General features: G+C 36.0%; 1 long non-coding RNA gene across 1 annotated transcript in view; it reads left to right on the top strand.

Moving 5' to 3' along the window:
* Nucleotides 1-12,789, top strand: part of LOC145939866 (uncharacterized) — a 103,734-nt gene that overhangs the window by 59,388 nt on the left and 31,557 nt on the right. The window lies entirely within an intron of this gene.

Here is a 12,789-nt window from a genome sequence, read left to right as displayed (position 1 = left end):
ATTAAATGCAAAAGCAAAAAACAAACAATATAAGATAAATCATAATTTATGAAGAGAGAAAGAGAGAGAGAGAGAGGAGATCCTGTATTGCAAATAAAAAAAAATATATGTATATATACATATATATGCAGATATGAATATTCCAGTTTTCCACGCTAAAAAGAAAGTTTTCAATAACTTGCTGTATATAACACAAAAGTTCATGAAATAATATACAAATATACATAGTGGTTCTCCACACATATACACATGCACAATATTCTGTGTATATCTTTTTTAACATATAATAATTTTTCATAAAATTATCCCTAATCGAATACATTTTTGTAAATATTTTCGTAATATCTTTCTAGTATTTCTTTTTATCTTTTACACAACTTTAATCTACAAAAAAGATTTCTTAATCTATAAAAAAGATTATTAGTCAAATGCGGTATATAAAATTTTTTTTCCGAAAACTCAAAAGATTGCAATGCATATACTGTTGGATCCTTCTCGCAGCTCTCATGTATGTATATGCACTTGCGCTCTTCTCCATTCTCTTTCCTACGGAGTTTTTTCCCTCCAGAAAGTAGATCGAAAGAAAAAGAGAGCTTCGCGATTAAAAAGTATAACATATGGAAGCGCTCGGTCGCAAGATCTCTGATGTCCGCGGTTACCTTTGAGCCATAACGATGTAATTTCTATTCATGATCCGTCTAATGAAAATATAATCGTGTCGGCTGTATATTTGCATCAGCGCGAGTGCCGCTTTATACCAGTTCCGCCGCTTCCCCATTTCGCTACATGGAAAAGTATATACCGAGTTAAGCGGTAGATATACTGCTCGACGTTATGGACTGTGCGCTTGCTTTATGTAGAACGAAGAGCATATGTATGTGGTACGAGAGAAACGCGACCAGATATACAATATCACGTATTTATTAATGAATTAATGGTTTCTACCTTTTTTCGTATGCTACACAAACTGAAAGACTACGTAATATTTTTGTGGCAGTGCTGCAGATTTTAAATTGCCAACTAAAAACAATATCAAATTTATTTGAAATCTTAAATAAGTTTATTTAAACAGAAAAAAAGAAAACGCAATACTATTAATATTATACTATGCTTATTCTAATCATCATCATTGAAAAATGCATTTCTATGAAGACATAAGATATTTTTTTTCTCATTAAAAAAAACGAAGGTATAATCTTCGTATTTGCTAGGATACTATTAGAGCGATGTGTTTTATATTATTGAATTGTCTCCGATAAAAGCAAATGCAGTTTTTCTCTCAGTCATATCCGCGAATATATCATTAGACTTTATCGTAAAAAAAGTAGTTTTATCTTGACAACTGCGGATGACACAAAAAATGGTCGCAGACTTAACAGATTAACGGGCGGTAGTAACGAGTTTTAAATTGCAAACGCGACGGTCCCACGTTTAGATCATGATTGCACTTCAAGGTACACTTTGTCACAGGTTTGTTCATCGTGTGGAGATTGGCGAAACGTGCAATTATTGTTCGATAACACTTATCTCGACAGGTTTGAGGAGCGCGACAGTTAAAAAAAAAAGAAAGAGAGAGAAAAAATGGGTTGCGCGCATAATCGCGATTCGCGGAGGCAACTGTGATACATCGACGAATATATATATTCCGTCAATGCAGAAAATCAGGCGGACTTGGTAAAATAGCGCGTTCAATCTCTCACGTGTTCTTTCTACGATGACGATTCCTGAGCGAGTGCTAGCCATTTTGTCAGCGCGTTGTTGCGAATCGAATCCGAGATAATGGAGCGTCGACGTAAACGGATCAAACGGAGGTAATCCGGGATCGATCAGTCGTTCGCGGAGCCGCTCGACTTAAATTCGAGGCTTCTTCCATCGTTTCGTCGGACGATACTTTTGCGCGAGCGATCGTTTCGCTCTCTGTCAACTGATTTTGTCGAGTACTCTTTAGCGAAGAGTCTGACGTCGTTCTCCGTAACACGAACGCAAGATCGCACTTAATCTTTTAAGACTCAGCCGTACAAACGGGGTTCGTCCGTGATTTCGTTGATGCGAAACAAAGTGGTCACGATAATGGAGCATCCGTGTAAATCGATTGACTTTCGATATAATGGAGATTTTATCGGGGATTATCTGGCTTCGAATATTTGCCAGTTTCGACGATGTAACGTCAACAAAAAACCTTTGTTTTGCGACAGCATCTCTTTTGATCGCGTTGTAATTGCGCGTGCAAATTACGAACAGCTGTGTTCACAGAGCTGGTTAAAATTGCCCGAAGCAGGTATCAAGAGACACGGTAGTGTCTTGCGCCTAGTTTGGGCGAAGCCGACCTCTTAGAAGTTATTTTAACCGATAAATGAAGGAAGGGAGCGACGTAACGGCGGCATTTGTTGTTTTATTTGTTAGCATACACTTTTGTATGTAAATACTAAATCGCAGAGTAAACCGTTTGAAAAGTCCCGAGAATACGAATTCTCCACTAAACATCGTAAACAATTGTTTCGCTTTGCTTACAAAAGTAATACATGTGTATTATACTTTTCGAATCTATTTTCTTAGAGATGCATTTTTTTTTACACCGGCTTTCTATGGAAATAATAATTGTCACAATGTTGTCACAACGAAAAGCGAGAGAAATTGTAGGAAAATTACGGGTATATCACAATGCTGTTACTATTATATAAACGGAGTTTTAATATTTTTTGCTATTATTTTTCCTTTTGCTTTTTTTTTTCTTCACAGACTTTTAATGTCAATGTTTTAAACTTTGAATAGCTAGATTTATTAAAATAATGTATTTCATAAAAATAAAATTGCATAAATATTTAAAAATAATTATTGCATATATAAATATCTGCTATTTGGCAGACTGATTCTTTGTGCTTTCGTCGTTTATATATATATGATATATCGATAGTACGACACTCTTACTCGCGTTAATCCAGCGAGTGATAATGGAGCACCAATGTGTGAACGGATCAGCCGACGATAATCCGTCGTCGATCCGATTCGTACACAGAAGAACTTCGACTAGTACGATCATCGGAATGTGGACCAGCTCCGCTATGAAACACGGTTCGATAACGGCGGGTATCATGATCTACGCCGGGTCCGGTGCTATCGCCGCGAGACAACTCGTTTATCATAGCTTTCTCTCCACATAACTACAATCTCCAGTTAGCAGGCGCAAAATATAAAGGAACTGCGCCCAACCCCTCCGAATATCATGTCATCTGAGTGGAATTCCGAGTAGCTTGTACGGTCCTTTTGATTCATCGACGAGATGTTCAAACGGAACATCAAATATTTGACTTATGACTTTTTATTGATTTTTACGGCACGAATTCTAATTTTCTATGGCGAGTTTTTACATTACAATTTTATTTTATTTGTCTTAATTATTCAATCAGCTACTTATATATGTAAATAAATTTATATAATTAAAATATGTGTATTTAAATATGGCACATTAATAACAATAATGTTTTAGTTACATATTACCGCGGATAATAAAATTCCAAATATTGGAAAAATCTTTCAGATATTTAAAACAGCTATAAATTTATTATAATATATAGAATTTATTTTTATTACAGATTTTTTATTTTTTTTCTTATTGCAAGGCATACTCTTCAAGATGTGTGATTATGTAGAATATATTTTATTTCGTTATATATGTATATGTACTTTTATATTTTATTTTTTTATATACATATATATACACATCTATACAAATATGTATATGCATATAGGAATATGTATATTTATATATGTATATTTATATATATTATATAAATATAATATAAATGAAATATAGTTATACACGTATCCACGCAAGTATCGATCATGTTAACAAAAGATACTCGCTCGCGATAGCTATCATCTATTTCGAACAAAAATAAATGTTATAATAAGATATTTTAATTTTTCAATTTGCAATCCACATTTTGAAGCGGAAAATTGTCGATTCTGCATTATTGTATGAGAATTAACAGCATTATAATGGAAATTAATATATTTCGGAAATTTCAATATTAATTCTTCTCTAATTATACACTAACTTTTTAGTATATTGTAAATCATGTGGCATATTATGTATAAAAATTTTTCGAGAATTAATACAATATATATACAAAAGCTTTAATAAATTATTTGTGATTTAATTTGATTTTTAGTAAAGAAAAACTGTATATTATTCTTTTCTACAACAGTAAACGTAATAAATATATATTTAGGGACTAAAAATAAGCTAAACTGATTTGTTTAGGCCATAAACATGTCGTTAACTCTACACATGACTTTTTAAATAAATTTCTGATTTTTGTTATATAAGACCTCAAGAGAGAATCTTTGCTAAAGGTGATAACAGAAGCGTAAGTCGGAATCGTCACAAAGGGCAATCCGATAACATACGGCGCGATCGAGAATAGTTCTGTTCAAAGTAGTCTGACCATTGTTATCGCGACGAAACATCCCGTTTTCCCTAAGGGATTTGCCCCCTTTGATGGCCACCGGGTTTGCAAAGCGGAAGCAATAAGAACTTCTATTCTCTTCCTATCGCCATTCCCATCCATTTTCTTCTTCGCTTACAAAAACTACGCGCAGTTAGGGAAACTTTTTTTGTCTCGAATACAAATTATTGATCGCCAAATATTATAATGAGAGACACTATAGCAACTATTCTTAAAAACGAAAATGCAAGATTAATTTGCTCCGAATAACATTTATGTAAATTTTTCTAATGATCAATTTGTCTATATTTATTTTTTATTATTTATATGTGTAAAATTTCCGTTAAATACATGTTATATTATCTCTTGCCATTAACTGTATAATTTATTATTTATAATTGAAATTTATTAATAAATTCAAGTTAAATAGATATCAATGATATTTATTTAATAGTAATAAAATTGCAAACTAATTGCAGTTATTTAATAACATGAAAAAGAGAGAGAGAGAGAGAGAGAGAGAGAGAGAGAGAGAGAGAGAGAGAGAGAGTATATTTCTAAATAATTTATGTATTGCAATGAAGCTCTCTTTGGCAATTGCAATATCATATACGATATCATATACGATCAAGAACATATAATTGAAACTCATAACTAAATTTTAGAAAATAATCACTCACTATCGTTGATTTTGCGTTGTCCAATCCAAAGCTGCTTATTGAAGAGATGCAATACGAGCACATAAAATCGTCAGGGCGTTTGCGCCAAGAACATTAACCGTTGGAGACCGAGGTGCGCCTCGAGATCCACAAAAGTATCCCAGCCGATATAATAGCCAGGATATGTGCCAGGATCGACATGAAGCATAGTCCCACGATATACGCCGTGATCCAGGCCAGATCCGACGCTATCGCCTCGAGACAGCCCGTTTTCCACACGTTTCTTTTGCTGTCTTCGTCAAAGCTGAAGCACAAAAGACGCACAGATTTGAGAGAAAATGCAATGAAAGATATAAAAATATGTACCGATATAAATAAATAATGTCGAAAGATCTTGCGTTTGTAAAAGGAGATGATATTAAGAGCCCGATATTAATTTGTGAGATTATTATACAGTGACGGGGCTTATTTGAATAGCCGTCTCTAGTCTCACGATTGTATACCATTTTAATATTATTTTAATATTATAAATTTAATTATAAAAAGATTCCCGCCCTTTGACGTTCTTGACGGAATTGTCTGTTCGTTCCCTCATGATGCCACGCTAATAAGACTCAAAGACTTTCGCGCTTAAAGAATGATGACAGGGTGGTGTTGATTAATGAACGTCGTTCCTCTCACGTTTGTCGCGCATTTCTCGCTTTTCAACGGCGATAACATTGCGACGCCGTGCCAGACTTGATTTTTTTTTCGCGTACAATGTCATCGCACGTGGTTTATCTCTTTGCGAAATGAGTGAAAAAAAAGTGCGAGTTTAAATCACAATTTAATTATCAGACTGCTGGGGGGTAGATGAGGGAAGAAAATGTGGCACGTTTGATGTCTCCGTTGTAAGGCGAGGATGAAGTGCCTTATCTGAGAAATTCAATTTTCTGGCGGAAAAGCTGCTCGCCCTCGCCTCACGACCGCTTTCAAGTGTTTCCACCCGTGATAGCCGCTGGTACACTTTCGAAGGGGGCGAGCGAAGATTTATTCGCGATGTCGTTGAAATTCGAAATGACGAGAAATTCTCGAGAAAATGTGGCTGAAAGTGTGGGCCAAATACGTTGCTCAAGACATCGGCACGGCCTTTCGTCGTTTATGGTACATTAAGGTGTTAGAGTTTCTTAAAAGAACCGACTGCCTATTTTATTTCGCAGTTTATTTCATTTGTTAACGCTACGTTTATCACTCGTTAATGAGTTGAGAACGCGCGCTAATGACAACTAAAGCTGTGTAGGAAAGTTTTGGATGATGATTTAGATTCTTTTTTCATCGTTTCGTGGGAAAATTGCCGCTTTTTAAATAAATTCCTAGAGAACATAATATTGCAAAATATTAAGAAATTATATACACGATAATTGACAGAGTAATTAATAAATGAAGATTTTTATAAAGATTAAGATTTATGAATTATTGTTTTCCTCATCGTCAGATATTAATTTATTCTAAAAGTTTCTTTCACTATAAGGTAAAGTTATTCTTGTAGAAAGCAACTTCATCTCTTTGTGACAATATTCGAGAAATATACTAAAACTATCTCTCTACATCGTGAAATTATTGTCATATGAAGAAAAGATACGAACATTTTTGACTCTCAGCTCTGCGTCACGTATGTTCAATTAGAAGTTCTTCTTCTCTTCTTGAGAAAGAAGAAAAAGAGAGCTTCTATGTATACGTCTTGCGATCCCTTCTCGAGATTAGAAGAGGGATACTCTTCAGGAAGATACAAAAGGTGTTTAACCGAGACGAGGAAAGGCAAAATACACACTCGTGCGCACAAAGATATCCTGCGATAAAAGCTATTGAGGCGATCCATATCAAAAATCGGGGAATATATACTGCCGGGGTGAAAGGGCAATCGTAACAGTGAAATATCTTCTGAGGCAATAATACTATAGTTACAACGCTTCGGAAAATTCACTGTTACGCTCTTAGAAAAATTGCGATCGGACCAATTTCGCAAAATAGAATATTTCGACTAACAAAAGCTTACACTTTTCAATCCACTTTCAACCTCTCTTTTGTTTCGAAAATAATAATTATTGCGTATGCTTCTCCATTATTAGCATTAAATAATCCATACCCTACTAGCTTTTGTTACAAAACACCGAGCGTGCACTCAGTTAAAAAAATAAAGAAACGAAAAAAGTAAAATGCGCAAAGTTCATTTGTAATATTTTAATGAAGGGATAAAATTCTATTATTTATTTTCATTTTTCAAGTTTAACCCGTGGAAATATCTTTTACATATACGTCGAAGACCGCCGTAGACACCATTAACGCAAACAAAATTATGAACAAAGAGAGAGTAGTTCAAAAGCATCGACTCTGAAAAAAGAAACCGTTGCCGGTTCATCATGGTAAAAATCTCATTGAACCGCTTAACCGTTCATTCGGATGCAGCTCGTTCCGTTTCACGTCTTTCTAACCGCCGTGCCAGGCGTTTCCATTATCGGTGCGCAAGACATCACCGCTTTTCCACATTCCCATCGCGTTAATCGCTCCATTGTTCGCGACGTCAGCGGTCGGTGTAGTCGGTAGTCTTCCGTAAGTCTGCCGAGGGAAACCTGCATACACATACACACACACAATCTGAACTCATGCGACACACGTACACATTCGGTTAAGTCGCATGCACCGACGACGACGACGTCGTACGTGGATGTGCACGCGTGAATATCGAGAACATCAGTACGGACGGCGTCTCCTTAAGGCGCCTTTGTATATTCATCCTCGCGCTACGTGTGACACGCGAGCGGACCTCCCACAGCAGCTTAAAGGGGAATTACAGAATGGAAGGGTTGGGGAACAACGTGAGAGAAGAAACAGGAATGAGAGAGATAGAGAGAGAAAGGGAGGGAGGGAGGGATGGAGAGAGACAGAGAGAGAATTAAAGGGAAAAGGGACAACGAGACGGAATCGCTCGTGTACACGACTGAAGAGAGCCGTGGTTGTACTTCCGGTCCCAGTACCACAATGCTAGAGAGAGGCTGTGAATTTCTCTCGTCGGGCGCGTCTCTTCGTCCCACTGACTATTTTCGTCGAGGACGAAAACCTTCGAGAAGAGTATCAGCACGCGACTCAGCGATGTCGTTGCGGCGACTTTTCGCCTGGGTTTCGGGATTTACGAAGCTGACTCGTTTCTCACGGACGGCCGCGAAAAAGAACGATATACGGGGTGTTTCGGAGAATCCTAGAAATTAATTTTATAGTGGCACAAATTTGGAAAGAATCGGTCCTTTGTCTAGAGAACATTTTCAGAAAGATAATTATTTCCCATATCACTTATATAACGTTTGATACTAAATGTGAATTAAATCGTTATTCGGATATGCATTATTAATCGTATCTAAAAAAAAATACATTTGCATTACCGTGTGCTTTTAGAAATGCAAGGCTCGCAAATATTGATATATTCCAGCCAATTGTCAATACACTCGGATTGCCGACATTGTATTTCTAACCGTGGTTAATAATATTTTCCAGTAAAAATGGCAAAAAAGAGAAAAAATAAAATTTAATAATGAAATTGCGTGACAATAAAAATGGTAATCGATGATTGTGGCAACAATATGGTTTGTGGCAACAATATGGATTGAAGCCTATCGTATTGTTCAGCTAATTATCGACATTTGTGTAACATGTTGCCATTCTTACTCGTGTAATATGCCGGTACACATACTCAATCACACAGTTATAATATATCATATAATATATCGTGTGTATACCGGTTCTGTGTATTATAGCCTCTCAGTAATATTTCATTAGCATTGTAGTATTGTTATGAGAGTTTATTCCAATAAATTGAATCCACTTAATCATAAATTCGCTGAATATTTACAAGTTGATACGCGTCTGTTTAGTCAATGATAATTGAATTTTCCGTACCGAGAGTACCGCACTTATAAGTTGATTCTACCGTAGGTAGAATATATCTCACACGCGGATAGAATCATCACTGAACGCGCGTGAGACAAATTTGCAAATGGTCGGAATGGTTTTGCAACGCGTCTGCATTATTTATCCCGTTGCGATCGTATACGAATATTCAAACAATGTTTTTACTGTACTTTAATGCGTTTTACTCGGCAACGAGACGACATTACGAATGATCTAATTTCTCGCGTGCATTAGCAGCAGCACGCGAGCCGCAGATTGCGCGTTTTATCTACTGTACAAAAATTATAAATTGTACACGTTAACGTTGCGCTGTTATGCAAACGCGAAGTGCAACTAAAATCCCGATTATACGAGGCTATTAGCCCCGAAGAATTTATCAACACTTTTGAGAAATGTATCGCTCGCGCGAAAAAAGCGCGCTAAGCTGCGAATAATTCGAAAGAAAATCATACGACGCAAGCGAGAGAAAATTCCAGGCCAAATATATCGCGTATTAAAAACTTGGGGACAAAGGACGCGGTGATTTCTTTAAACGAGAATTAAAAGTCCTAACGAGATTATCTACCGGACCGGAAAGTTTTAATATAAAATAGCGGTGTCGTGACCTCGAAAGAAATCGTGTATTTCACGGCAGAGCGAATAGCGAAAGTTCATCTCGGAGAGATGTATCTGGGCGCTACGTTATGAGAACCATATATACCCACCTATATCTCACACGTGTTCGGATTAGATCATCCGTCGACAAGAATAAAATGTCACGAGAATAGGCAATCCGCGATTTTCTCTCGTGGCTTCTTTGCTAACGCTCACTGAATGTACGCGATCCTCGGATTTCCGCGATTGCATTGACATCGCTTGTCAATACGAGTGCAACGTGCACCGTCCCGGTGTGTGAGAATTTACAGAAGGTTTACTGAATTTTGATTAGCAAAAGAATTACAAACGCGCGACACAGGGTACTGACGCTTCCATTTCCAACGAGATGATTCGTTCGGGATTTCATCGAACGTATGGAACTGTACAGCCAAACTCTCTTTCTCTCTTTCTCTGTCTCTCTTTCTCTATGGAGAGAGAGAGAGAGATTGTAAAACGTTTTCGCTCTTAAAAAGTTAAATATTTATCTTGCTGTGTAAACTCGCTCTCTTTTGATACGTTGGCGAATAAAACGAAAATTTATTGAAACGTTTGTCAACATCGATGCGTGAATACGGCCAACAATTATGACAACTATATATGCACCGGTACTGTCATTCAAACGGTACTGTCATTCAAATATCACAATAAAATCTGAGATCATATTATATATATTACTTATATATTATATATATATATATTTATATATTTATATGTAATATAATATGACATATATTATTGTGATGCCTTTAGTTGTGCGAGAAATGATTTTATTGTGATATTTGAATATAATGATACCATTTGATGCAATGTGCACATATAGTTGTCATAATTGTTGCCGATATTCACGCATCGATGTTGACAAACGTTTCAATAAATTTTCATTTTATTCACTAACGTATCAAAAGAGAGCGAGTTTATACAGCAAGATAAATATTTAACTTCTTAAGAGCGAAAACGTTTTACAATCTTTCTTTACAACCATATAACCAATGCTAATAATATATGTCTATATATATATATATATATATATATATATATGTATATTATATGTATATATGTATGTATACATCGTATTAGCATTGCAGTCATGCATCGGTGATGGAAAAAGGACTACTACGTCGAGTCGCCCGGATTTCCCTCGCGACGGATGCGCACGTACGCCAATGAAAAAAAATACAAGAGGACACAAACACAGAGAGAGAGAGAGAGAGAGAGAGAGAGAGAGAGAGAGAAAGCGGAAGGAGAGAGATATACACGGACTAGATATTTTTCAGGCGCGAGTCACGCGAGAGAGATCTTCGTGATGAATTCGCGCGCAGCTTCCCAATGTTCCTCCGCTTCCGGGGGCAAGAGCTTAACTTTCGAATCAATTCCAGCGCGTCGACAAGGTACCTCACCCGATGCGACGCGTGCTTACTTATTGCTCTCGCGACGCACAGCACGACGGATGCATCGTTGATATATAAAAATATCGGCGCTACGCGTTACGTTACGTTGCGGTGCGTTGCGTCACGTTGCGACCGGACGTGATCGCGTCTGCGGAAAAACGTGCCTCGGACTCGGCGGATCGCTTTTTTTCCTGTGTCTTTTTTTTATTCTCTTTCATTCTTCTCTCTTTTTCTCCCGTGTCATCCTTTCTCCCTGACAACGTGGGTCATATGCATAAGCGACGTTGCGTGACGTTTCGCCGGCGAGAGTGCAGCATCGATCTATCTCCACAGCCTGCCTGTTTGCACCCTCGTTTGTTCGCCGGACATCGCGTATGCGCATATGCGCTAATACGTGTGTGCACACTCTTTGTGTATGATAGGTAAAAATAATTCCCTGCTCGCACGGCTCGTCATCGGAACATATAAGAATCTGCGGGGATTATTAATAGAAGGAAAGACACATCGGAGCCCTGCGTGCGCGAATGCTTAAGATTGCCGCACTTACTATCCGGCGAATGCAATTTTGTTCAAATGTAATTTAATCTGCGCGACAAGTGCTAATACCGGTACATTAATAGCTGCTATCTCATGTCCGTTAGAGAGACACATAGTGGCGTTTACTTTGGCGTGATCGATGGCTAGTTCTGTCTGAACGAGAAATGAGTTTTAATAAAGAGAACGGATTCAAAAATTTTAACGACAATGCGAATATGTGTTTGAATAGACGAGCATATATAAAGCTTTTTATATGCAAAAACATAAATAATAATAATTAAGGTTATTTTTTTTAATTATATATATTTAATTTTCTATTTAACTATTTTTTGTGTGCAATAATCTATTTCAAAAGATGTCACACTTTATTAATTGAATGTCGCATATCTCTCATACATTTTCGATTGGATTAGATACATTCTAATTAAAAGTATATAAATATAATTTCTACATTAAATTAAAAATTGTGTATAGTAAAGTGTGTAAATAAAAAATGTTAATAAAAACAGAGAAAGAGAGAGATTCGACTCAAGATATATATATTTCTGCAAAAAAAATTTATTTATGAGAGTAAGAATTGCATAAAAAATGAAATTAAAATAAAAATTTAAAAAATGAAAAGTAAACATTTTATTTTATAATTTCAGCTTTTGTATTCTGCTTAAACTTTTCTGCGGGAATAAATTATCACAGAACTTCGCAATAATGAAAAACATTACATTAAAGAAACAATCTATTTCATGTCTTCTAAATAAATAATTAATTAGTATAATAGAAAATATCCCTCCTTCTTTTCACGTTAGCATTGCAGATACTTCGATGATTAATATTATAATTAATGGATTTCACTGTGAATCGGACACACAGCTATTAATGAATCGCCGAGAACAAGAAACTTTTCTATTTTACGAAACTATTATGTTGACATAATGTTACAAAATCGTAACAAATTATAAACTATTTAAGGTTTATTCAAGTTAAATTTATCTCATTAAGCACTAAAGAAACTGATTAATTCATTCATTAATTCATTAATCAGTCCAAGTTTCGTGTACTAAGAATTTTATCTATCTAGTACATTTTCGATATTTTTGTTCTTCTCATCAATATTTGTTTGAATAAAAATATTATATAAAATAGACTCCATGTAACAAAAAATATGCAAAAAAAATATATATA

Source organism: Prenolepis imparis, unplaced genomic scaffold (assembly GCF_030444845.1).
Source record: "Prenolepis imparis isolate NDT839.2.m4 unplaced genomic scaffold, iyPreImpa1.0 SCAF_8, whole genome shotgun sequence".
Taxonomy (NCBI): Eukaryota; Metazoa; Arthropoda; class Insecta; order Hymenoptera; family Formicidae; genus Prenolepis; species Prenolepis imparis.
Note: the sequence above shows the minus strand (reverse complement) of the source record. Positions and strands in the feature narration are given on the sequence as shown.